A 24,366-nucleotide genomic window follows, 5' to 3' on the forward strand; every position below is an offset into this window, starting at 1 on the left:
ACAGCGCCCCAACCTAGTAGGCTGGCGTCTGTAGTTACAATTGTCCAGTCTGGCCACCTGAAGGGCATCCCCCTGGACAGATGTGGCCGAGAAAGCCACCATAGAAGAGAATCTCTGGTCTCCTGATCCAGATTCAGCGTAGGGGACAAATCTGAGTAATCCCCATTCCACTGACTTAGCATGCACAATTGCAGCGGTCTGAGGTGCAGGCGTGCAAAAGGAACTATGTCCATTGCCGCTACCATTAAGCCGATTACCTCCATGCATTGAGCCACTGACGGGTGTTGAATGGAATGAAGGGCACGGCAAGCAATTAGAAGCTTTGTTAACCTGTCCTCTGTCAGGTAAATTTTCATTTCTACAGAATCTATAAGAATCCCCAAGAAGGGAACTCTTGTGAGTGGTAAGAGAGAACTCTTCTCCTCGTTTACTTTCCACCCATGCGATCTTAGAAATGCCAGTACTAACTCTGTATGAGACTTGGCAGTTTGAAAGCTTGACGCTTGTATCAGAATGTCGTCTAGGTACGGAGCTACCGAAATTTCTCGCGGTCTTAGTACCGCCAGAAGAGAGCCCAGAACCTTTGTAAAGATTCTTGGAGCCGTAGCCAACCCGAAGGGAAGAGCTACAAACTGGTAATGCTTCTCTAGGAAGGCAAACCTTAGACACTGGTAATGTTCTCTGTGAATCGGTATGTGAAGGTAAGCATCCTTTAAATCCACTGTGGTCATGTACTGACCTCTTTGGATCATGGGTAAGATTGTCCGAATAGTTTCCATCTTGAATGATGGAACTCTTAGGAATTTGTTTAGGATCTTTAAATCCAATATTGGTCTGAAGGTTCCCTCTTTTTTGGGAACCACAAACAGATTTGAGTAAAACCCTTATCCGTGTTCCGACCGCGGAACTGGATGGATCACTCCCATTAGTAAAAGGTCTTGTACACAGCGTAGAAACGCCTCTTTCTTTATCTGGTTTGTTGACAACCTTGAAAGGTGAAATCTCCCTTGTGGAGGAGAAGCTTTGAAGTCCAGAAGATATCCCTGAGATATGATCTCCAACGCCCAGGGATCCTGGACATCTCTTGCCCAAGCCTGGGCGAAGAGAGAGAGTCTGCCCCCCACTAGATCCGTTACCGGATCGGGGGCCCTCACTTCATGCTGTCTTAGGGGCAGCAGCAGGCTTTCTGGCCTGCTTGCCCTTGTTCCAGGCCTGGTTAGGTTTCCAGCCTTGTCTGTAGCGAGCAACAGCTCCTTCCTGTTTTGGAGCAGAGGAAGTTGAAGCTGCTCCTGCCTTGAAGTTACGAAAGGCACAAAATTAGACTCTCTAGCCCTGGGTTTGGCTCTGTCTTGAGGCAGGGCATGGCCTTTACCTCCCGTAATATCAGCGATAATTTCTTTCAAACCGGGCCCGAATAAAGTCTGCCCCTTGAAAGGTATGTTAAGTAGTTTCGATTTAGAAGTTACATCAGCTGACCAGGATTTTAGCCACAGCGCTCTGCGTGCCTGAATGGCGAATCCGGAATTCTTAGCCGTAAGTTTAGTTAAATGTACTACGGCATCAGAAATAAATGAATTAGCTAGCTTAAGGGTTTTAAGCTTAAGTGAAATCTCATCTAATGTCGCTGAGTCAAGGGTCTCTTCCAGAGACTCAAACCAAAATGCTGCCGCAGCCGTGACAGGCGCAATGCATGCAAGGGGTTGTAATATAAAACCTTGTTGAACAAACATTTTCTTAAGGTAACCCTCTAACTTTTTATCCATTGGATCTGAAAAGGCACAGCTATCCTCCACCGGGATAGTGGTACGCTTAGCTAAAGTAGAAACTGCTCCCTCCACCTTACCTTTTGCCATAAGTCCAGTGTGGTGGCGTCTATTGGAAACATTTTTCTGAATATAGGAGGGGGTGAGAAAGGCACACCGGGTCTGTCCCACTCCTTAGTAATAATTTCAGTAAGTCTCTTAGGTATAGGAAAAACGTCAGTACTTGTCGGTACCGCAAAATATTTATCCAACCTACACATTTTCTCTGGGATTGCAACTGTGTTACAATCATTCAGAGCCGCTAACACCTCCCCTAGCAATACACGGAGGTTTTCCAGCTTAAACTTAAAATTTGAAATGTCTGAATCCAATTTATTTGGATCAGATCCGTCACCCGCAGAATGAAGCTCTCCGTCCTCATGCTCTGCAAATTGTGACGCAGTATCAGACATGGCCCTAGCATTATCAGTATACTCTGTTCTCATCCCAGAGTGATCTCGTTTACCTCTAAGTTCTGGCAATTTAGACAAAACTTCAGTCATAACATTAGCCATGTCTTGTAAAGTGATTTGTAATGGCCGCCCTGATGTACTTGGCGTTACAATATCACGCACCTCCTGAGCGGGAGATGCAGGTACTGACACGTGAGGCAAGTTAGTCGGCATAACTTCCCCCTCGTTGTCTGGTGAATGTTGCTTAACATGTACAGATTGACTTTTATTTAAAGTAGCATCAATGCAATTAGTACATAAATTTCTATTGGGCTCCACCTTGGCTTTTGAACATATTGCACAAAGAGATTCCTCTGTGTCAGACATGTTTAAACAAACTAGCAATTAGACTAGCAAGCTTGGAAATACTTTTCAACTAAATTTACAAGCAATATGTAAAAACGTTACTGTGCCTTTAAGAAGCACACAAAAAAACTGACACAGTTGAATAAAAATGAACCGGATTAGTTATATAAACCAAATTTAGCAAAGGATTGCACTCATTAGCAATGGATGATTAACCCTTAATATCAGAAAAAAACGTATAACAATTGACAATATAAGCGTTTTTATCACAGTCAAGCACAGTCTCACAGGTCTGCTGTGAGTGATTACCTCCCTCAAAACTAGTTTTGAAGACACCTGAGCTCTGTGGAGACGTCCTGGATCATGCAGGGAGAAAAAGACAGACTGTGACTGAATTTCTGATGCGTAGTAAAAGCGCCAAAATAGGCCCCTCCCACTCACACTACAACAGTGAGGGAAGCTCAGTAAACTGTTTTAATTTAAAACAAACGACAGCCATGTGGAAAATAAAGCCCAAAACAATTTTCACCAAGTACCTCAGATAATTAAACGATTTAACATGCCAGTAAACGTTTAAAATCTAATATATGAAATGTCATTAAAAAGCCTGCTGCTAGTCGCTCACACTGCAAGTTAGGCTAAAAGTTATATGCATACAGTATTTTCCCAGTGAAGTGCCATTCCCCAGAAATACTTAAGTGGAAATATATATACATGTCAGCCTGATACCAGTTGCTACTACTGCATTTAAGGCTGCACTTACATTATATCGGCATTAGCAGTATTTTCAAAGTCAATTCCATTCCTTAGAAAATAATATACTGCAACATACCTCTTTGCAGGTGAACCTGCGCGCTGTCCCCTGATCTGAAGTTACCTTACTCCTCAGAATGGCCGAGAAGAGCAAACGGATCTTAGTTACGTCCGCTAAGATCATATACAAAAACTCAGGTAGATTCTTCTTCAAATTCTGCCTGAGAAGGAAACAACACACTCCGGTGTCGTTTAAAATAAACTTTTGATTGAAGATATAAAAAACTAAGTTTAATCACCACAGTCCTCTCACACATCCTATCTATTAGTTGGGTGCAAGAGAATGACTGGGTGTGACGTAGAGGGGAGGAGCTATATAGCAGCTCTGCTTGGGTGATCCTCTTGCACTTCCTGTTGGGGAGGAGATAATATCCCATAAGTAATGATGACCCGTGGACTGACTACACTTAACAGGAGAAAACTATTTTACAGTGTACCGTCCCTTTAAGGGTTATATTAGAACTTTTGTGTTCATTTATAAAATGTTTAGCCATCTCAGATCAGGGAGAGGACGTTTTGATGTCTGACAAATGTTGCCTTATCCTTTCCCTGACTTTTCTTTATACATGATGTCACTTTGTAGTTCTTCCCTGTAGAATAAGATTGAAAAGAGTCACCTCTTTGAATAAAGGTGCATGGTATACAAGCACTGTACCCACATTTGTACATTCCTTTATAGTCTAATCAGGAACTATTAGCTTTAAGTGTAGGTAGCACGCTTGGTGAAATTTGATTTCCAATAGTTACCCCTCTTCTATAGGAGAATCTACAGCCTTGTTGTATGGTCTCAACCAGACCATCATCCGCCAAAAGCATAGGCAAGTTTTTACGGATAATTTTACAGACATCATCATAGTCTGATGAGTACTGATGAGAAACATGTTAGACACTTGCTACTAATGTTTTCTGTAAAATTTTAACTTGACTGATTAAATTTTATTGGACTTTTAAAGAAGCAGTGCTGGCTTATTACTTTTTCTACTTTCCTGGATCTTTTCCCCTTCAACGAGGCACTTTTCTGTTTGGATTGTGTTTCCAGTTATCCTATTGGTGGTTCACTCAGGTCAGGTGGTGCACTGAAGTCGGAGGATTGGCGGAGCGGTAACTGTGACGTCATAGACGTCTTGAGGCTTCTGGGAATACCGACGGGTCGCCCGGAGCACTTCACCTACACAACAACAAGACACAGAGACGGACAAGAGCGGATGACCGGTCGCTTTCCTCCCTAATAGCGTGGCGTTGGCGGCGCTGAAGCAAAGGTGATTACGGCAGTAGAAGGTCCGCTTGGTTAAGTCTGTGAGTGTTTTATTTCCTGTTTTCTTCTTCCAGTATCCACAGGCTCTAATTTGAGTTACCAAGCTATTGCACCCCACTGCGCCACCACTCACTGTTTGTCCTGTGAGTGTGCAACAAACTTAATCCAATATGAAGATACCAGCAGTATCGCCAGAGCAGTGCAAGTGCAAACGCAGAGACAGGAGCTCATTGCTATCTCCTAGGTAAATCCAACAAACATAATGTCCACAGCACTTGCTTCAAAATCCTTCTTTATTTGGGGATGATTCTAGGGTACTAAAATAGCAGCAACATTTCGGGTTGTACACCCTTAGTCATGCAATGTAATACTGTTCACAAACTCTCAATTTATAGCAACCCAGGTTACTTAATTAACATACACCTGTCTGTGTTTAATTCTAACCCATGTTTAAAAACAGGTAAGAACTCACCTGCCCCATCTAGTGGTAGATCCTAAGTTCTACATATTCATTCTTATATATAAGAAAAAGATACAAAAAATATATTTAAAAACAATTTGTACACTGAGCTGTGCTAGATCTTTTACATAAATAGACACATCATAATCTTTATTTATTTCCAAAGGCTTCAAGGAATTTAGTGTAGATATCCAAAATAATTCTTTCCTTTTTAACATTAATTCCCTATTGCCCCCTCTTCTAGGTAACAATTTGGTTGATAACCTGCCATCTCAACTGACTAATAGAGTACCCAGCTTCCAGGAAATCGGTCGAGACAGGTGCCTCATTGTTATTGCACCTGATATTTAATTTATGTTCACTGATACGGTCCCGTACTTTCCTTGTAGTTCCCCTAAAAAGATCCCGGAGCATGGTCACTTTATTAGATAGATCACATAACATGAGTTACAAGTAAAGAAATCTCTTATATTATACAGTTTACCTGTTCTGGGATGTGTAAACGTATCCCCCTTAATTAGGGAATTACAATTAGAACACCTCAGACAGGGATAGCAACACAAGTTTTTCTTGGTGATATAGCCTGTTTCAGTTCTAGACTGGCTACCTATGTCAGTTTTTATAAGAATATCTTTAATATTTCAATTTCTTTTGTATGCCATCATGGGGGGGGGGATCTCTAAAGCAGGGCAAATCTTTATTGCATTCCCTAAATATGTGCCAATGTCTTTGTATTATTTTATTCAATTTATCACTATGGTTACCATACTTAGAGACAAAAACCAAAAGGTCATCTTTATTTTGGACTTTCGCCAGTGTAAGCAGCTCAGATCTTGCAATCTTATCAACTTTAATAATTTTTTTATTTCTCAAATTCCCAGGATATCCTCTATCCAAAAACTGTTTGCCCATATCATGCATCATGTCTATGGTGTTCCATATTTACAACCCTTTTTACCCTTATAAACTGACTCCGTGGTAAGGAGTTCAGGAGTTTGGGAGAATGAAAACGTAGAAGATTGTTTTTATCAGTGGATTCTTGACAACCCTAGTGTCTAAAAAGACTACTGATACACATCATCTATAAAGCGCCACCATGTGGCTCCATATTGTAAGAACAATTCATGTTCATATACAAACTTTTCCTCAAAGTTTCCCACGAATATGTTGGCGTAGAAGGGGGCAACATTAGACCCCATGGCCGTACACAGAAATGGGGAAGGAGGATTCTAGGGTATTTATGTACACTAAACTGGAAGCAGCAAGGATCACAACCCTTATAAAAGGGATCTAGGGATTTTCCTCAAAGTTTACCTGTGGAGGATTATAATAAGCTATATGTTAAAATTATGAAGCAAAATCTAGCATGGGATTTACATGCAGTTACATTGGCGGAATACCACAGTGTAAAGAGGATCCCTAGGGGACTGAGAATGAATACTAGACCAACACTGATGACACAGAACACAGAGTATTGTGATAAATTCAAACAAATTTTGAATAAATGTTCGTATGACCTTATAGTATTGACGGTGGAATATCTGCAGAAGGAGATTACAGCCCAGGAGATTACCATTAAGCAAACCAAGGAGGAGCTACGCAAAATATCATCAGCTGAATGGATTTGATAAAATGAGAAAGAGTATGTATTAGTGTGCGCCAAGTGTGCCACCAAACTCCTAAACAACCCTCACATAGGTTAAACGTAAGACCAGAAAAATTGAAAAAATAGGAGCGCTATAGCTGAAGGTGGGTGTGTCAGTATAAGTGATAAATTACCAAATCTCACAGAGGGAATAAATTATAACCAAAAATGTATAAACAATGGCTATGCCAAATTTAATTACACATTCAAGAACTATACATATAGCATAAAATCAGATAAATGAAGTAAAAATGGACGTCTCCGTTATAAAAGTTGCCACCACAAAAAATATGTAATAAAAAGTTCCAGCAAACAATGAAGAAAGAACTCCTGAAAAGATTCAAGGTAACACAATGTCTACTACCTTACTTGTCCGGATAATGATCAAACTCTAACGGCTAACAGCCGTAGCACCTCCGTACAAACACACTCACGTGACCGCTTGACGTCACAGTATGTGGGAGCTGCCTCGTAGCTTGAATCCTATTGGTCCGGTCAGTGCTCTCAGCCGAATGGTGTATTCTGCCAATTCTGATGTCGATATTGTATCCGCTCTTGAAAAAGCCCTGCAAAGGGAGAAACGCATTGATACGTTTGGCTTGCAGGATTGACTGTTTTTAACCTGTCTATGGACTTTTGCTTATGACACAAAGTTGCCGTGGTGCGGATTGACAGCTCGACAAAGACATATTGAAAGCCTAAGGAGTCAACAGAGTGATACTAACACCCGGCGCTTTGTATTGCATACAACTGCAGAATGGATTGCAGATAAGTTGTGCAGTGATCGACACAGAACATCTTTTGGAGACTTACAGGTTTTCCCAAAACCTCAGGTATCCTGCGTGCTGTGTGCACTTAAACAGCGGATACAATATCGACATCAGAATCGACAGAATACACCATTCAGCTAAGAGCACTGACCGGACCAATAGGATTCAAGCTACGAGACAGCTCCCACATACTGTGACGTCAAGCGGTCACGTGAGTGTGTTGGTACGGAGGTGCTACGGCTGTTAGCCGTTAGAGTTCAATCATTATCCGGACAAGTAAGGTAGTAGACATTGTGTTACCTTGAATCTGTTCAGGAGTTCTTTCTTCATTGTTTGCTGGAACTTTTTATTACATATTCTTTGTGGTGGCAACTTTTATAACGAAGACGTCCGTTTTTACTTCATTTATCTGATTTTATGCTATATGTATAGTTCTTGAATGTGTAATTAAATTTTGCATAGCCATTGTTTATATATTTTTGGTTATAATTTATTCCCTCTGTGAGATTTGGTAATTTATCACTTATACTGACACACCCACCTTCAGCTATAGCGCTCCTATTTTTTCATTTTTTCTGGTTTGATAAAATATTAGAGGATACTGACGAGCTGATTGCTACAATGAAAAGAGACAAACAAGAACGCAAGAAGAAGTTTGCACGGGATGAACAGGATTAAAGGGACAGTCTACACCTTTTTGTTTTAAAAGATAGATAATCCCTTTATTACCCATTCCCCAGTTTTGCATAACCAACACTGTTATATTAATATACTTTTTACCTCTGTGATTACCTTGTATCTAAGCCTCTGCAGACTGCCCCCCTATTTCAGTTCTTTTGACAGACTTGCATTTTAGCCATTCAGTGCTGGTTCCTAGGTAACTCCACGTGCATGAGCACAGTATTATCTATATGACAAACATGAACTAACGCCCTCTAGTGGTGAAAAACTGTCAAAATGCTTTCAGAATAGAGGCGGCCTTCAAGGTCTAAGAAATTAGCATATGAACCTCCTAGGTTTAGTTTTCAACTAAGAATACCAAGAGAACAAAGCAAAATTGGTGATAAAAGTAAATTGGAAAATTGTTTAAAATTACATGCCCTATCTGAATCATGAAAGTTTATTTTGGACTACACTGTCCCTTTAATTTCAAGAAAAAGGTCTATCATTGGCGGAACTCTGAGACAAAGACTGGGTATTAGTTTTTTTTCCAAAAAGCAAAAAAAAAGCTTAACGTTAGCAGTGTTTTCGCAAACGCAAAAAAAACAACAAATACCACACCACTTGTAATCTAGCCCATAGTCACATTTCATATGACACAACATTCCGTAATATCGGCTATAAATACACAATATAGGATTTTTAGACAAAGCTACAGACAAAACTATGACACCAGGATAGATTAAAAAAAAAATGTAATTTTTGTTTTCATTTAAATGTTATTTTTTTTTAAATTTAAATAAGATTTTTTTATTTAAATAAAATAATTTTTAAGGAAAAAAAATTCTGAAGATAGTTTCTATTTAAGATACGTAGTGATGCACCGAAATGGAAATTCTGGACCGAAACCGAATCCGAAAATCCGGGATGCACTTGGCCGAAAACCGAAACTGATACCGAAAATTTATTTTTTCAAATTAATTTTTTTAGGTTTTTTTTTTTTTTTTGCATAATTAGAACCAATAAAAAAAGCCCACACTTTTATTGAAAGTAACACACTAAAATTGGACAAAAATATCTTAAAACAATAATATGCTACACAATAATTTTACCAAGAAAAAAAAAACAGGCAAAAAATAATGCCATTTTCGGCCAAAATGTTTCTGTGACCAAAATTTTGGTGCATCCCTACTTAAAACAATTATAAATATCAATATACTGTATTATTCTTCATTTAGTTCTATGTAACAGAATCATATTTAACAGTTTTTTACCAATTATCCAAATAAAGTATAGTCCTAGAAAACTCATTATATGCAGAACAGTAAGTCAAGTAATAACCTTAAACAGCAGCTCTAGTCTAGCATCAAATTTGATGCTTACCGAAAATAACAGGCAAAAAAACCGAAAACCGAAATAGCCAAAAATGCCATTTTCGGCCGAAACTTTCTGCGGCCGAAATTTCGGTGCATCCCTAAAGATACGTTATAATCTAAAGGTTAATTCGTCAGGAAAAATAGATTACGTTTTTTATTATATAGCAAGATGCTGTATATTTCTGGCTGTAATGTTTAATTTGTTTGGTAAATTAATTCCATTAATCCATTCACAATGCCATGCTCTCCAAGAGGTTTCTGTCAGATTATTTTGGCCATTTTTTCTATCTTGAAGAAATTATCACATATAATTGGTTTTGTAGTTCTCAAAACTGTGAATTTGTGTCTGCAGAAATAAATTGCACCTTCTTCATAATAATTTTTTTATAAAATAACCTTAAAGGGACATAATCATTAAAGAAAACGTTTGGGTTTCAGATGGATCATACAATTTTCAGATTTCAAATGTACTTCTATTATCAAATTGGCTTCATTCTCTTGGCATCTTTTGTTGAAGAAGAGCAATGCTCAACTGGGGCCCTGAATTCGGTGAGACAGTGATTAGAAGCTAGCTCACAGTAGTGCATTGCTTCTGAGTCTAAATATGCAGGCTTGTCAGCAATGGATACCAAGAGAACAAAGCAAATTAGATACAATAAATAAATTGGAAAATTGCATGTTCTTTCTGAATCATGAAAGTTCAATTTTGACTTTACTGCCCCTTTTATGTCATTGCACCCCTACAAATCTATGTACAGAGAATCAACCCATACTAAGTTTCAAGAAGCTCACTGAATAAATCGTTTAAATTTGTTATTATTAGGGTAATGATTATTTTCTCCATCCAAAAAAGTACAGATGAAAAGTTGATAAAATATGAATGATTAACCTATTAAAATGGAGATAGTTCACCTCCCAATGATTTAATTTATTTCAACTATATATCTATCTATGCATATCCAATTATATATAACCAAATCATTCTGATACAACTGGAAAAATAATCTGAAAAGTAATTATTTTAAGAATGAAAAAAACTCAAATTATGCTTACCTGTTAAATTTATTTTCTTCAGATGGGGAGAGTCCACAGCTGCATTCATTACTTTTGGGAAATACAGAACCTGGCCACCAGGAGGAGGCAAAGACACCCCAGCCAAAGGCTTAAATACCTCCCCACTTCCCTTATCCCCCAGTCATTTTGCAGAGGGAACAAGGAACAGTAGGAGAAATATCAGGGTGAAAAAAGGTGCCAGAAGAATAAGAACAAAATTACGGCCGCCCCACATAAAAAACTCGGACGGGGAGCTTTGGACTCTCCCCGTCTGAAGAAAAGAAAATTAGCAGGTAAGCATAATTTAAGTTTTTCTTCATAAACGGGGAGAGTCCACAGCTGCATTCATTACTTTTGGGAAAACAATACCCAAGCTATAGAGGACACTGAATGCAAACGGGCGGGTACAAAAGGCGGCCCATTCTGAGGGCACCATAGCCTAAGAACACCCGACAAAAAAAACTGCGTCATCAGAAGCAAAAGGACAAAAAGGAAAAGGCATGAGTAACCACTCAGAATCAGATTTGACCAAGCCCAAGAGCCTCTGAGAAGACAAAATCCCACAGGCTCTCAGCCTGCAAATAAACTCACCCCCAACCAGAAGGAGGGGAAACATCCACAGTCTCCCTGAAAGTAAGAAAGAGGACACGGATAAAGAAGTCCGCAAGGACCCCCAGAAACACACAGGAACTAGGGCAATAAAGAAAAAACCCCAAGAGAACTCCAAAAGAGTAATCAAGGATAAAACAGGGCAAAAACCACGAACAACCCCACCGAATTAGCAGAGCAAAGGGAGAAAATTCCAAAACCCTATCTGAATGGAGTCCAAGGGACCAAAGAAAAACCCTGAAACTAAAGGGAGAAAGGAAGAACCCCTCCCCTAAACAGAGTGCTAACTTGCACCCCGGATAGAGCAAACGAAAGACGAACCGTCCCCGGGAACCGCAAAAAAACAGCATCAGAATAACTGAATATACCCTGTAGAAGCGCCAGACTTCCTGAAGCAAAGGGGTTAAGCGAACACAAGTGGCCAAACCTAGCTAATCAAGCTGCACAGGACTATCTTGCAAATCAACACCTTCCCATGAAAGGTAAGGAAGGGAGGATAGAACCCGCAGGGAAAAAACAACCTGCCGAGGAAGGGTCCAATGCGAAACCTCCCACCTAAGGAAGGAGCACAAGATCTAACTCTGATACGCGGCAAAAGATCAACAGATCAGACAGATCCCTAACCCTCACTCCGGGCAATGGACCCAGCACAAATCGGCAATGTTTGCTGAAAAAATTAAATCCACAACCAAAAAATTACTAAGTTACAAAAAACTAACAACTAAGTTACAAAAAAATAACAAACAGTAAGTTACAAAAAAAAAACACTAACTTACGCAAAATAAAAAAGAAATTATCAAAGATTTAAACTAATTACACCTAATCTAAGGGCACTATGAAAATAAAAAAGCCCCCCAAAATAAAAAACCCTAGCCTACAATAAACTACAAATAGCCCTTAAAAGGGCCTTTTGCGGGGCATTGCCCCAAAGAAATCAGCTCTTTTACCTGTAAAAAAATATATACAAATACCCCCCCAACAGTAAAACCCACCACCCACACAACCAACCCCCAAATAAAACACAAATTAAAAAAAACCTAAGCTCCCCATTGCCCTGAAAAGAGCATTTAGCTCTATTGCAGCCCAAATCTCTAATCTAAAAATAAAACTCACCCAATACACCCTTAAAAAATCCTAACACTAACCCCTGAAGATTCACTTACAGTTTTGAAGATCCGACATCCATCCTCCAAGAAGCCGGGAGAAGTCCTCATCGAAGCCGGGAGAAGTCTTCATCCAAGCGGCCAAAGTCTTCATCCAAGCCTGCAGAAGTCTTCACCCAGACGGCATCTTCTATTTTCATCCATCCGGCGAGGAGTGGGTCTATCTTCAAGACATCCGGCGCAGAGCATCCTCTTCTTCCGACGACTCCCGACGAATGAAGGTTCCTTTAAGTGACATGATCCAAGATGGCGTCCCTTAGATTCTGATTGGCTGATAGAATTCTATCAGCCAATCGGAATTAATGTTGAAAAAATCCTATTGGCTGATGTTGGTGGTGGGTTTTACTGTTGGGTGGTATTTGTATATTTTTTTACAGGTAAAAGAGCTGATTTCTTTGGGGCAATGCCCCGCAAAAGAGCCTTTTAAGGGTTATTTGTAGTTTATTGTAGGCTGGGGGTGTATTTTGGGGGGGCTTTTTTATTTTCACAGGGTCCTTACATTAGGTGTAATTAGTTTAAATCTTTGATCATTTCTTTTGTAACTTAGTGTGTTATTTTTTGTAAATTAGTTAGTTTTTTTTAGTGTAGATTTAAATTATTTGAGTAGGGTTAGGTGTTTAAATTTAGTCTAACAGTTAGGGTAGATTAATTACTAGTTTAATATAGTTTAATGTAGTTTTAGTATAGCAGTTAGGGTAGATTAATTATTAGTTTAAAATAGTTTAATGTAATTTTATTATAATATTTAGGGTAGGTTAATTATTAGTTTAATATAGTTTAATGTAATTTTAGTATAATAGTTAGTGTATTTTAATTAATAGTTTAATATAGTTTTATTTAAATCTAAAGGCAAGTTTAAATTTATTAAAAGATAGGGATGAGTTAATATTTAATATAAAGTTAGCGGGTTGTTAGGTTTAGGGGTTAATTGTTTAATTTACTATATGGCGATGTGGGGGGTTGGCGGTTTAGAGGTTAATAGGTTTAGTAAGTGGTAGTGATGTGGGAGGCCAGGGGTTTAGGGGTTAATACCTTTAGTTAGTTGCGTTGGGCTCCAGGAGCAGCAGGATACGGGTTAATAACTTTTATTTAGGTGGCGGCGGTGGCAGGGCAGCAGATTATGGGTTAATAAGTATAATATAGGTGGCGGCAGATTAGGGGTGTTTAGACTCGAGGTACATGATAGGGTGTTGGGTGTAAACATAACTTTAATTCTACCATAGAAATCAATGGGATATCGGGCAGCAGCAAACATGAGCTTTTGCTGCTTTCAGACTCCCATTGATTCCTAAGGCATCCGCCGCCTCCAGGGTGGCGGATTGAAATCCAAGTACGCTGGGCCGGAATAGTGGCGAGCGTACCTGTTAAAAATTTGATAACTTGCAAAAGTAGTCAGATAGTGCCGAATTTGCATTCAGAACATCTGTAGTGATGTAAGCATCGATCTGTGTTGGACTGAGACCGGCGGATCGTATGTTACGTCAAATTTCTACTTTTGCCGGTCTGTAGGCTGATAAATGAGGCGAATCAAGCTCTCCACAATTACGCTGCGGAATTCCAGCGTATTTGTGGTTGACGGCTTGATAAGTAGGGGCCTAGAAGTATTCCTGAAATCTTTTGTAGCTTCAACATAGTATTTCAAAGCTCTTACAACATCCAGAGAATGTAAGGATCTCTCCAAAGAATTCTTAGGATTAGGACACAAAGAGGGGACAACAATTTCCCTATTAATGTTGTTAGAATTCACAACTATAGGTAAAAATTTAAATAAAGTCCGCAAAACTGCCTTATCTTGATGAAAAATCAGAAAATGTGACTCCCAAGAATGAGCAGATAATTCAGAAACTCTTCTAGCAAAAGAGATAGCCAAAAGGAACAACACTTTCCAAGAAAGCAGTTTAATATCCAAAGAATGCATAGGCACAAAATGAGGAGCCTGTAAAACTTTCAAAACCAAATTAAGACTTCAAGGAGGAGAGACTGATTAAATGACAGGCTTGATACGGACCAAAGCCTGCACAAAACAGTGAATATCAGGAAGCTTAGCAATCTTTCTGTGAAATAAAACAGAAAGAGCAGAGATTTGTCCCTTCAAGGAACTTGCAGACAAACCTTTATCCAAACCATCCTGAAGAAACTGTAAAATTCTAGAAAGTCTAAAAGAATGCCAGGAGAATTTATGATAAGAACACCATGAAATATAAGTCTTCCAAACTCAATAATAAATCTTCCTAAAAACAGATTTACGAGCCTGTAACATAGTATCAATCACTGAGACAGAGAAACCTTTATGACTAAGCATTCAATTTCCATACCTTCAAATTTAATGATTTGAGATCCTGATGGAAAAACAGTCATTGAGACAGAAGGTCTGGTCTTAAAGGAAGTGGAAAGGTTGACAACTTGACATCCGGACAAGGTCCGCATACCAGAACCTGTGAGGCCATGCTGGTGCTACCAGAAACACAATTGAATGATGATCTTGGAGATCACTTTTGGAAGAAGAACTAGAGGCGGGAAGATATAAGCAGGTTGGTAAAACCAAGGAACTGCTAACGCATCCACCGACTCCACCTGAGGATCCCTGGACCTGGACAGGTACCTGGGAAGTTTCTTGTTTAGATGGGAAGCCATCAAATCTATTTCTGGAAGACCCCACATCTGAACAATCTGAAAAAACACATCTGGATAGAGAGACCACTCCCCCGGATGTAAAGTCTGACGGCTGAGATAATCCGCTTCCCAATTGTCTACATCTGGGATATGTACCACAGAAATTAGACAAGAGCTGGATTCCAACCAAGAAAGTATCTGAGATACTTCTTTCATAGCTAGGGGACTGCGAGTCCCACCCTGATGATTGACATATGCCACAGTTGTGATATTGTCTGTCTGAAAACAAATGAATGGTTCTCTCTTCAGAGGCCAACCTGAAGAGCCCTAAAAATAGCACAGTGTTCTAAAATATTGATTGGTAGCCTCGCCTCTTGAGATTTCCAAACCCCTTGTGCTGTCAGAGATCCCCAGACAGCTCCCCAACCTGAAAGACTTGCATCTGTTGTGATTACAGTCCAGGTTGGACGAACAAAAGAGGCCCCTTGAATTATACGGTGGTGATTTAACCACCAAGTCAGAGAAAGTTGAACATTGGGATTTAAGGATATTAATTGTGATATCTTTGTATAATCCCTGCACCACTGATTCAGCATACAAAGTTGGAGAGGTCTCATATGAAAACGAGCAAAGGGGATCGCGTCCGATCCTGCAGTCATGACACCTAAAACCTCCATGCACATAGCCACTGAAGGGAATGATAGAGACTGAAAGGTCTGACAAGCTGAAACAAGCTGAAACACAATCTATCTGGAAACCTAAAAAGGTGACCCTTGTCTGAGGAATCAATGAACTTTTTGGTAAATTGACCCTCCAACCATGTCTTTGAAGAAACAACACTAGTTGATTTGTGTGAGATTCGGCAAAATGTAAAGACTGAGCTAGTACCAAGATATCGTCCAAATAAGGAAACACTGCAATACCCTGTTCTCTGATTACAGAGAGTAGGGCACCGAGAACTTTTGAAAAAATTCTTGGAGCTGTCGCTACGCCAAATGGAAACTGTACTTGCACTCTTGACCCTCAGGTTTCAAGGAAACATAGACCGCCACAAAGCCATGGTGGCGCACCATCCAAATCCACCACAAAGGAGGGAAAACGAAACCAGCACAGCGCCTTCGCGCACCAGCACAGCATACCCGCACACAGGCATGGAGCGCAAAGCTGTAAACAGACTCAACAGGTCAAGTACAAAATGACAGAAACATCTGGCCACTACGGCCGGGGTCCAGTAGAATTCTCAAGAAGAGAAAATATGAGCTGGTAGGAACCGAAGATGTTCCGGAACCGGGAACAGGGCCGTCCCAAACCACCCTAAGGGATCTGTTAAAGAACTCCCAAAAAGTCCAGTCAAAGACAAGGACCATGATAAATAAACCCGGACACCCAGAACTTTGAGCCGTCTTACAAACGTACTACCCCCTGAGGAACCACCGGGTTACCCCTCCGGAACAGACTTTGCACCCCCAGGTGATGCATCACAGTTATATCCAAGGCACCTTGGACACTGAACTCTCACATAAGAGTCCCAGACACAAAATGCTTAAGACACCCACAATGGGAAACTCCCGAATTAAGTCCAAAGACTAAGGGAACTTTAAGAGAACAGAGCTCAACCCCAGATATTCTGGATTGAAAATAGGACCATAGTTTCCAAGATCCTCTCAGGATCCTTCTCCTGGAAGCCCCTACAGTTCGAGGAAAAACGAATGAACTAACATTCTAACCTCAGACGGGTAAAAACCCAAAAACGTCTAAGTAGGGGCACAAACAGGAAAAAGGGAAAACACCCTAATCTGCAAACTCCAAAAATATGGGAGCAGATGTAATCCTGGAAGAAGAAAAATTCAAAAGATCCTACTTCCTGAAACAGGTCAACCCCAAGGAAAGAAGACAAAAAAAGGTCCAATCAGCCTCAACCCAAAGGAAGAGATACTGTCATCAATGAAAACAGATGCAAAAGGACAATTCCAAAGAAGACCTTAAAGAGAAGACAAGGAAAATTACCCAGAGCAATCCTTAGCAGGATCCACTCTGGACCCTCACCAACAAATAGGAACAGGACAGCGAGGGCTGAGAGCAATCCTACAGTCGCCTGCAAATCACGATTTAGGCAAGGCTATTTGTAACCCATCAGTTAAAGGGTAATCGCTGTAAGGAACACCTAGTCACCCTTATGCTCCTTCTTAAAAGAAAAAACGAGAACCAGCCTGTCGTCTGGGTACGAAAAGGCCTCCTCTCCATATGTAGCCCTGCATGGGCAGAGCTTTAAAAATTTATTGAAGCTCATGGAAGTTCCACTTCACGAAAACTCTAGCAAAAAACAAAATTCAATCTGAAGAGAACCCAAGGAGAAACTAACTCCTCATCCGAGTGAGAAACTCACTATCCAACCAGGTAGCCAGTTACACCGGCACCACGTGGATGATATAAGCCATAACGAACAGAGTTTAGCGCCCAACCAGGACCAGCCTGCTACATAGGGCATTCAAAACTGACCCAGGCCACAGAAAAATCAAGATCCCATAGGATCGACAAAACTAAGGACATAAAGTACTGAAACCTTAACATGCGACTTCCGCGGAAGTGCTCAAGCGACCACAAAATCGCCAGTATCAAATTCTAGAGAAGAAATGTTTCCCAACGGAAAAAAGGAAATTTATGCTTACCTGATAAATGTATTTCTTTTACGATATGACGAGTAGACGGATTTCACCCTTACTTATGGGATATTGCCTCCTGGTCAGCAGGAGGAGGCAAAGAGCACCACAGCAGAGCTGTATATATAGCTCCTCCCTTCCCTCCCACTAAAGTCATTCGACCGAAGTTAGGAAGAGAAAGGAAAAGCCAAGGTGCAGAGGTGACTGAAGTTTGACAAAAATAAAGACCCGTCCTAGAAAATGACAGGGCGGGCCGTGGACTCGTCATATCGTAAAAAAAATAAATTTATCAGGTAAGCATAAATTTCCTTTTCTTTTACAAGATATGACGAGTCCACGGATTTCATCCTTACTTATGGGATACAATACCAAAGCTATAGGACACAGATGAAAGGGAGGGACAAGACAGGAACCTAAACGGAAGGCACCACTGCTTGAAGAACCTTTCTCCCAAAAACAGCCTTGGACGAGGCAAAAGTATCAAATTTGGAAAATTTTGAAAAAGTGTGAAGAGACGACCAAGTTGCAGCCTTTCAAATCTGTTCAACAGAAGCATCATTTTTGAATGCCCATGAGGAAGCCACAGCCCTAGTAGAATGAGCCGTAATTCTTTCAGGAGGCTGCTGTCCAGCAGTCTCATATGCAAAACGGATGATACTCTTCAACCAAAAAGAAAGAGAGGTAGCCGTAGCTTTCTGATCCCTACGTTTTCCAGAGAAAACAACAAATAATGAAGATGATTGACGGAATTCTTTAGACGCCTGCAAGTAAAACTTCAGGGCACGGACCACATCCAAGTTATGTAGCAGACGCTCCGTCTTAGAAGAAGGATTAGGACATAATAAAGGAACAATAATTTCCTGATTAATATTTTTGTTGGAAACAACCTTAGGACGAAAACCAGATTTGGTACGTAACACCACCTTATCGGAATGAAAAATAAGGTAAGGAGAATCACATTTTAATGCTGAAAGATCAGAAACTCTGCGAGCAGAAGAAATAACAACCAAAAATAAAACTTTCCAAGATAATAATTTAATAACTATGGAATGCATAGGTTCAAACGGAACCTCTTGAAGACCTTTAAGAACTAAAGTCAAACTCCAAGGAGGAGCAATAGGTCTAAACACAGGTCTGATTCTAGTCAGAGCCTGACAAAAAAGATTGAACATCCAGAATATCTGCCAGACGTTTGCGTAGCAAAAATAGACAAAGCAGAAGTCTGTCCCTTTACGGAACTTGCAGATAACCCTTTCTCCAATCTTGGAGAAAAGATAAAATCCTAGGAATCCTAATCTTACTCCATGAGAAGCCCTTGGATTCGCACCAATAAAGATATTTTACGCCATATCTTATGGTAAATCTTTCTAGTAACAGGCTTAGGTGCCTGGATCAAGGTATCAATGACCGAATCAGAGAACCCTCGCTTATATAAAATTAAGCGTTCAATCTCCAAGCAGTCAGCTGCAGAGAAACTAGATTCAGATGTTGGTAGGGTCCCTAAATGAGAAGGTCCTGCCTCAATGGAAGCTTCCACGGTGGCAGAGAGGACATGTCCACCAGATCTGCATACCATGTCCTGCAAGGCCACGCAGGAGCGATGAGAATCACGAAGCCCTCTCCTGTTTGATCCAAGCAGTCACCCGGAGAAGGCAAACAGTGGAAACACATAAGCTAGGTTGAACGACCAAGGCACTGCCAAGGCATCTATCAGTTCGGCCTGAGGATCCCTGGACCTGGATCTGTATCTCGAGAGCTTGGCATTCTGACGAGATGCTATAAGATAACAAACTTTTGATTGAAGATAAACTACACTAATTCACTACATCTCTCTTGATACTTCCCTTGTCGAGAGCTGCAAGAGAATGACTGGGGGTGGCAGTTAGGGGAGGAACTATATAGACAGCTCTGCTGTGGGTGATCCTCTTGCAGCTTCCTGTTGGGAAGGAGAATATCCCACAAGTAATGGATGAATCCGTGGACTGGATACACCTTACAAGAGAAAACAAAATTTTCAGGTCTGTCCCATCTGAGAATCAGGGTGGCAAAGACCTCCGGATGGAGTTCCCATTCCCCCGGATGAAACGTCTGTCTGCTCAAAAAATCCGCTTCCCAGTTGTCCACTCCTGGGATACAGATTGCTGACAGATAACAAGAGTGAGCCTCCGCCCACCAAATTATCTTGGATACTTCTGTCATCGCTAAGGAACTCCTTGTTCTGAAATCGGATGAATTTGGCCGAAGCCAAAATGAGGCCAAGCCTGAAGTGCATTGACTATTGCTCTCAACTCCAGAATATTGATTGGAAGTAGAGACTCCGACCGAGTCCACACACCCTGAGCCTTCAGGGAATTCCAGACTGCACCCCATCCTAGTAGACTGGCGTCCGTTGTCACTATCACCCATGAGGGTCTACTGAAGCACGTCCCTTGGGACAGATGATCCTGCGACAACCACAAAAGAAGAGAGTCTCTTGTTTCTTGATCCAGATCTATCTGAGGAGACAAACTTGCATAATCTCCATTCCACTGTCTGAGCATGCTCAGTTGTAGAGGTCTGAGATGAAAACGAGCAAACTGAATGATGTCCATTGCCGCCACCATCAATCCAATTACCTCCATGCACTAAGCCACTGATGGCCGAGGATTAGACTGAAGGGATCGGCATGCATTCAGAATCTTTAACTTTCTGACTTCCGTCAAGAAAATTTTCATGGATATAGAGTCTATTAGAGTTACCAGGAAAGGAACCCTCGTTTGTGGAATTAGTGAACTCTTCTCTAGATTCACCTTCCACCCGTGAGTCCTTAGAAAGTCTAGAACCATGTCGTATGAGACTTTATCAGCTGATAAGACGATGCCTGGATCAGAATATCATCCAGCTAAGGCGTCACTGCAATGCCCCGTGGCCTGAGAACCGCCAGCAAAGAGCCTAGAACCTTTGTGAAAATCCTGGGTGATGTGGCCAGTCCGAAAGGAAGGGCCACAAACTGAAATGTTTGTCCAGAAAGGCAAACCTCAGGAACTTGTGATGATCTCTGTGGATAGGAATATGAATATATGCATCCTTTAAGTCCACGGTAGACACATATTGACCCTCCTGGATCAATGGAAGAATTGTCCGAATAGTCTCCATCTTGAAGGATGGAACGCTGAGAAACTTGTTTAGACTCTTGAGATCTAAAATGGGTCGGAACATTCCCTCTCTTTGGGAACAACAAAAAGATTTGAGTAAAACCCCTGCCCCTGTTCCTGTATTGGAACGGGACAAATTACTCTCATGGAGGAGAGGTCTTTTACACAACGTAAGAACGCCTCTCTTTTATCTGATCTACAGACAATCATGAAAGACGAAAACTTTCCTCTGGGGAAGGAATTTTTTGAACTCCAACTGATACCCCTGAGACACGATTTCTAGTGTCCAGGGATCCTGAACGTCTCTCATCCAAGCCTGGACAAAAAAAGAGAAAGTCTGCCCCCTACTAGATCCGGTCCCGGATCGGGGGCCGCCCCTTCATGCTGTCTTGGTAGTAGCAGCGGACTTCTTGGATTGCTTATCCTTGTTTCAAAACTGGGTGATTCTCCAAATGGACTTGGTTTGTTTATTGGACCTCAGTCCTATGGCACCAAATGCTGATATATTAATTTTATCACAGAAATAATGTGTACTGTTTCAGGCAGTTTTATGACAGTTACACTGCAGCTTTAATAAAAAGTTTGTACACTGAACTGTAGCAATTCCAAAGACTGCTACAGAACCACCTGAAATGGTCAACCAGTTCCAAAAAGAACTACTCCTTAAGGTACTGCAAGCTAAGACAGAAAATCATGAACTTTTAGCCGCCGACTTGGCACGCTGCAAGGAAATATCAGAAATTTTATAACTGAATATGCGAAGTTAAGAGGTTTAATTCCCTTTACATCTTAAAGGACACTTTAGTGCTGTGTGCTGCAGTTCCATCCTAAAGTCACAAAGGATGACTGCACACCAAGGAAAACAGCAGTAATGGCCTAATAAAAATGTCCCTTACCGTTCTTTGTAAGAACAGAGACTAGATATTGTACCAAAGCAAATGAAAGACGCGTGCAATATTGCATCACATAGCTGCATAAATGTACATATAAATTTGGATACCTGCCAATCTTAGGATGTAGGCAAGGAGCCAGAAAAAAAAGATGACAAAAGTTTATTTACAGAAGGGATGATGCAACAAATAAACGGCTGAAAACCATGAACAGCACTGTCTCTTTAAATCTGAAAGTGACTCGTCTTTGTGTCTATGACCTACTTAATATATGTTGTACCATCCGACTTTATAAGGGATGAACAATTAAGCCCCTGCAAATCATGCAATAAAATTTTCATAGAAATATGTTACTGTCTCTTTAAATTTAAAAGGAATGCCTTGCATGCAAATTATGCAGAAAATTCAATGACAATATGAACATTACTTATAATTAGATATTGCCATGAAATCCAAGCAGGGAACCGCAGAGTACTGCCCATCGGTCATAATCATCTTGGACACTATTAGGGTTAAACCCCAACCCTCAGTGACAAATGAGTCATGGATTGATCAGACTGTTAACAGCATATGCTTTAGAAACAGAATGTAGAAACAACCATTTAATACATGAAAATACAATACTGTCTCTTTAAATGTAAAATGATGAGTAAATATGAGTACTGTCATCCCAAGTCAACGGATGACCTTACACAGACAAGCAGGGAACCTTTTATGACACTAAAGTACTGTGCCCCATGTAAGACTGGCTCTTTACATTATGCTCAAAAACGACAAACAACAGTGTCAGGACTTCCGAAACCGGAAGTAACCTAAAAAGGAAATGCATCTAATTAGATTCCTTCCTATGCTTGCTATTCCACAATCAAAGTCCTCCACTTCCGTGACAAACAGTAGTAAGGAGGAAGAAGCGGTCTTGGCGCCCATTACTTTGGCGCTCTGTGTGAACTCCGCCCCTCGTGGGCGTAACACCAGCTAACTCCCGGACGCCATGTTCAAATACATATGGCAAAGGATTGACGGTATATAACCCTCACTAGAACTGTTATATAGCCACAAGTGCATTGGAGCCCAAAAACAGTATGATTAAATAAACTGATAGCTTACTGTCCTGTAACAGTCCATACCGGATCATAAAAACCCCAAGTGGGTTAAAACAGCTCCCGGTCGCCCTTAAACATAACAAGACACCACCGGTGTCCACACCACCGTTCAACATTACCTATCATGCAGTGGGTAGCAGCAAAATATGGCCATGACCCATCGTGAGCTAAATCCCCCGGGGAGTGATAGCAAAACTGAGTTTACAGTGTGTATGAAATAAAAATATGTGCAGCCAGCTTGTAAAGAAAGACCCAGTCCTAAAAACAAGAAAAATACTGCGATAAGCTGTCAGGAAAAAGCTCTTCACTGACAGAGCCCCTGATTCCATAAATAAATGTATGTTCAGAATTCCCTGAGGTATATTTTGAGGAATATCCTATAAAGGAATAAAAACTGCACTTACCTCCTATGCTATCCGACAGCAAGACAGCATCAACAGGGTTCAGAGGTCCATTGGGTCCCTCCTGTAGTCCTGCAGAAAGATGAAGCCTGAGTTAGATCCAGCTTAGGTCATCACAGAAAGGGCAGCATCACAGTATGGGAGGCGCAGTGAGAATTATGTCCCACCAGTTCCCATTGCTTTGATGCCACCAAATGCTTCTCTTATTAACTGAAGAGAGTGATTTGGTCTAGGCTACACCCCAGCACAAAGTAGCACACTGTGGCACCACTTTAAAAATAATAAACTCTTGATTGAAGAAACTAAAACTAACACCTCCCTTTACCTCTTCCTATCTCTAACACAGGCAAAGACAATGACTGGAGTGGGATGGAAGGGAGGAGCTATATATATACAGCTCTACTGTGGTGCTCTTTGCCTCCTCCTGCTGACCAGGAGGCGATATCCCATAAGTAAGGATGAAATCCGTGGACTCGTCATATCTTGTAAAATAAATTATAACAGACATGAGCTTCCAAAAGAAATAAAACACATCCTAACCGGATCAAATAAAAAAAAAGGTAGCACCTGCAGGTGAACGCCCAAGAAGAATGGGTACACTAACAGGACCAGCAAATCAGAGACCCCTTTCCTTTAAAGTTCAGAACTGGAATAAGATACCCAAAAAGAAAAAGGAAATTGGAGACGATAAGGAGATTAACTGCATCCCCACACGTCTAACCCAGCTTGCGTCTGGAACAGAAGACCACGGTTTCCCCAACCTATTAGAACTGGAATCCTCCAGCACCACCAAAACATGTCGTAGCAGGACACAAAGGCATGCCAGTCTATAATGAAAAGCAAGACTTACCACCGCCGGGGCAAGTGACGACCCTGGCCCGAGGGTTGGACCCCTGAAGCTTCCTCAGATGGCTGACCTGACCCAGATGATCCCACGCCTGACAAGCCCTGGTTAGCAGAACATAGACAGTATCTCAGCACCACCTCCCTCTCTGGAAGATGTAAATGCGCCGACGCCATAGATATGGCCATGCAGAACCGTGCCGTAACCTCTGGAGGAAACAAGCCACCTTCCGGAGAAGTGTTATCGGCATTAGGGACACCTGCTCGCGTAGCCAAGGAAGGTTCTAGGGGACGCGCCGATATGGGATCCCCAGGGGTGGATGGCTCGGGGGACTCTAAGTTCCCTGTTCCGGGAGAA

The 24,366-nt window shown here is 41.1% G+C and overlaps 1 protein-coding gene across 1 annotated transcript in view; it reads right to left on the minus strand.

Moving 5' to 3' along the window:
* Positions 1 to 24,366, minus strand: part of ACOT7 (acyl-CoA thioesterase 7) — a 1,060,649-nt gene that overhangs the window by 942,731 nt on the left and 93,552 nt on the right. The window lies entirely within an intron of this gene.

This window comes from Bombina bombina, chromosome 8, assembly GCF_027579735.1.
Source record: "Bombina bombina isolate aBomBom1 chromosome 8, aBomBom1.pri, whole genome shotgun sequence".
Classification (NCBI taxonomy): domain Eukaryota; kingdom Metazoa; phylum Chordata; class Amphibia; order Anura; family Bombinatoridae; genus Bombina; species Bombina bombina.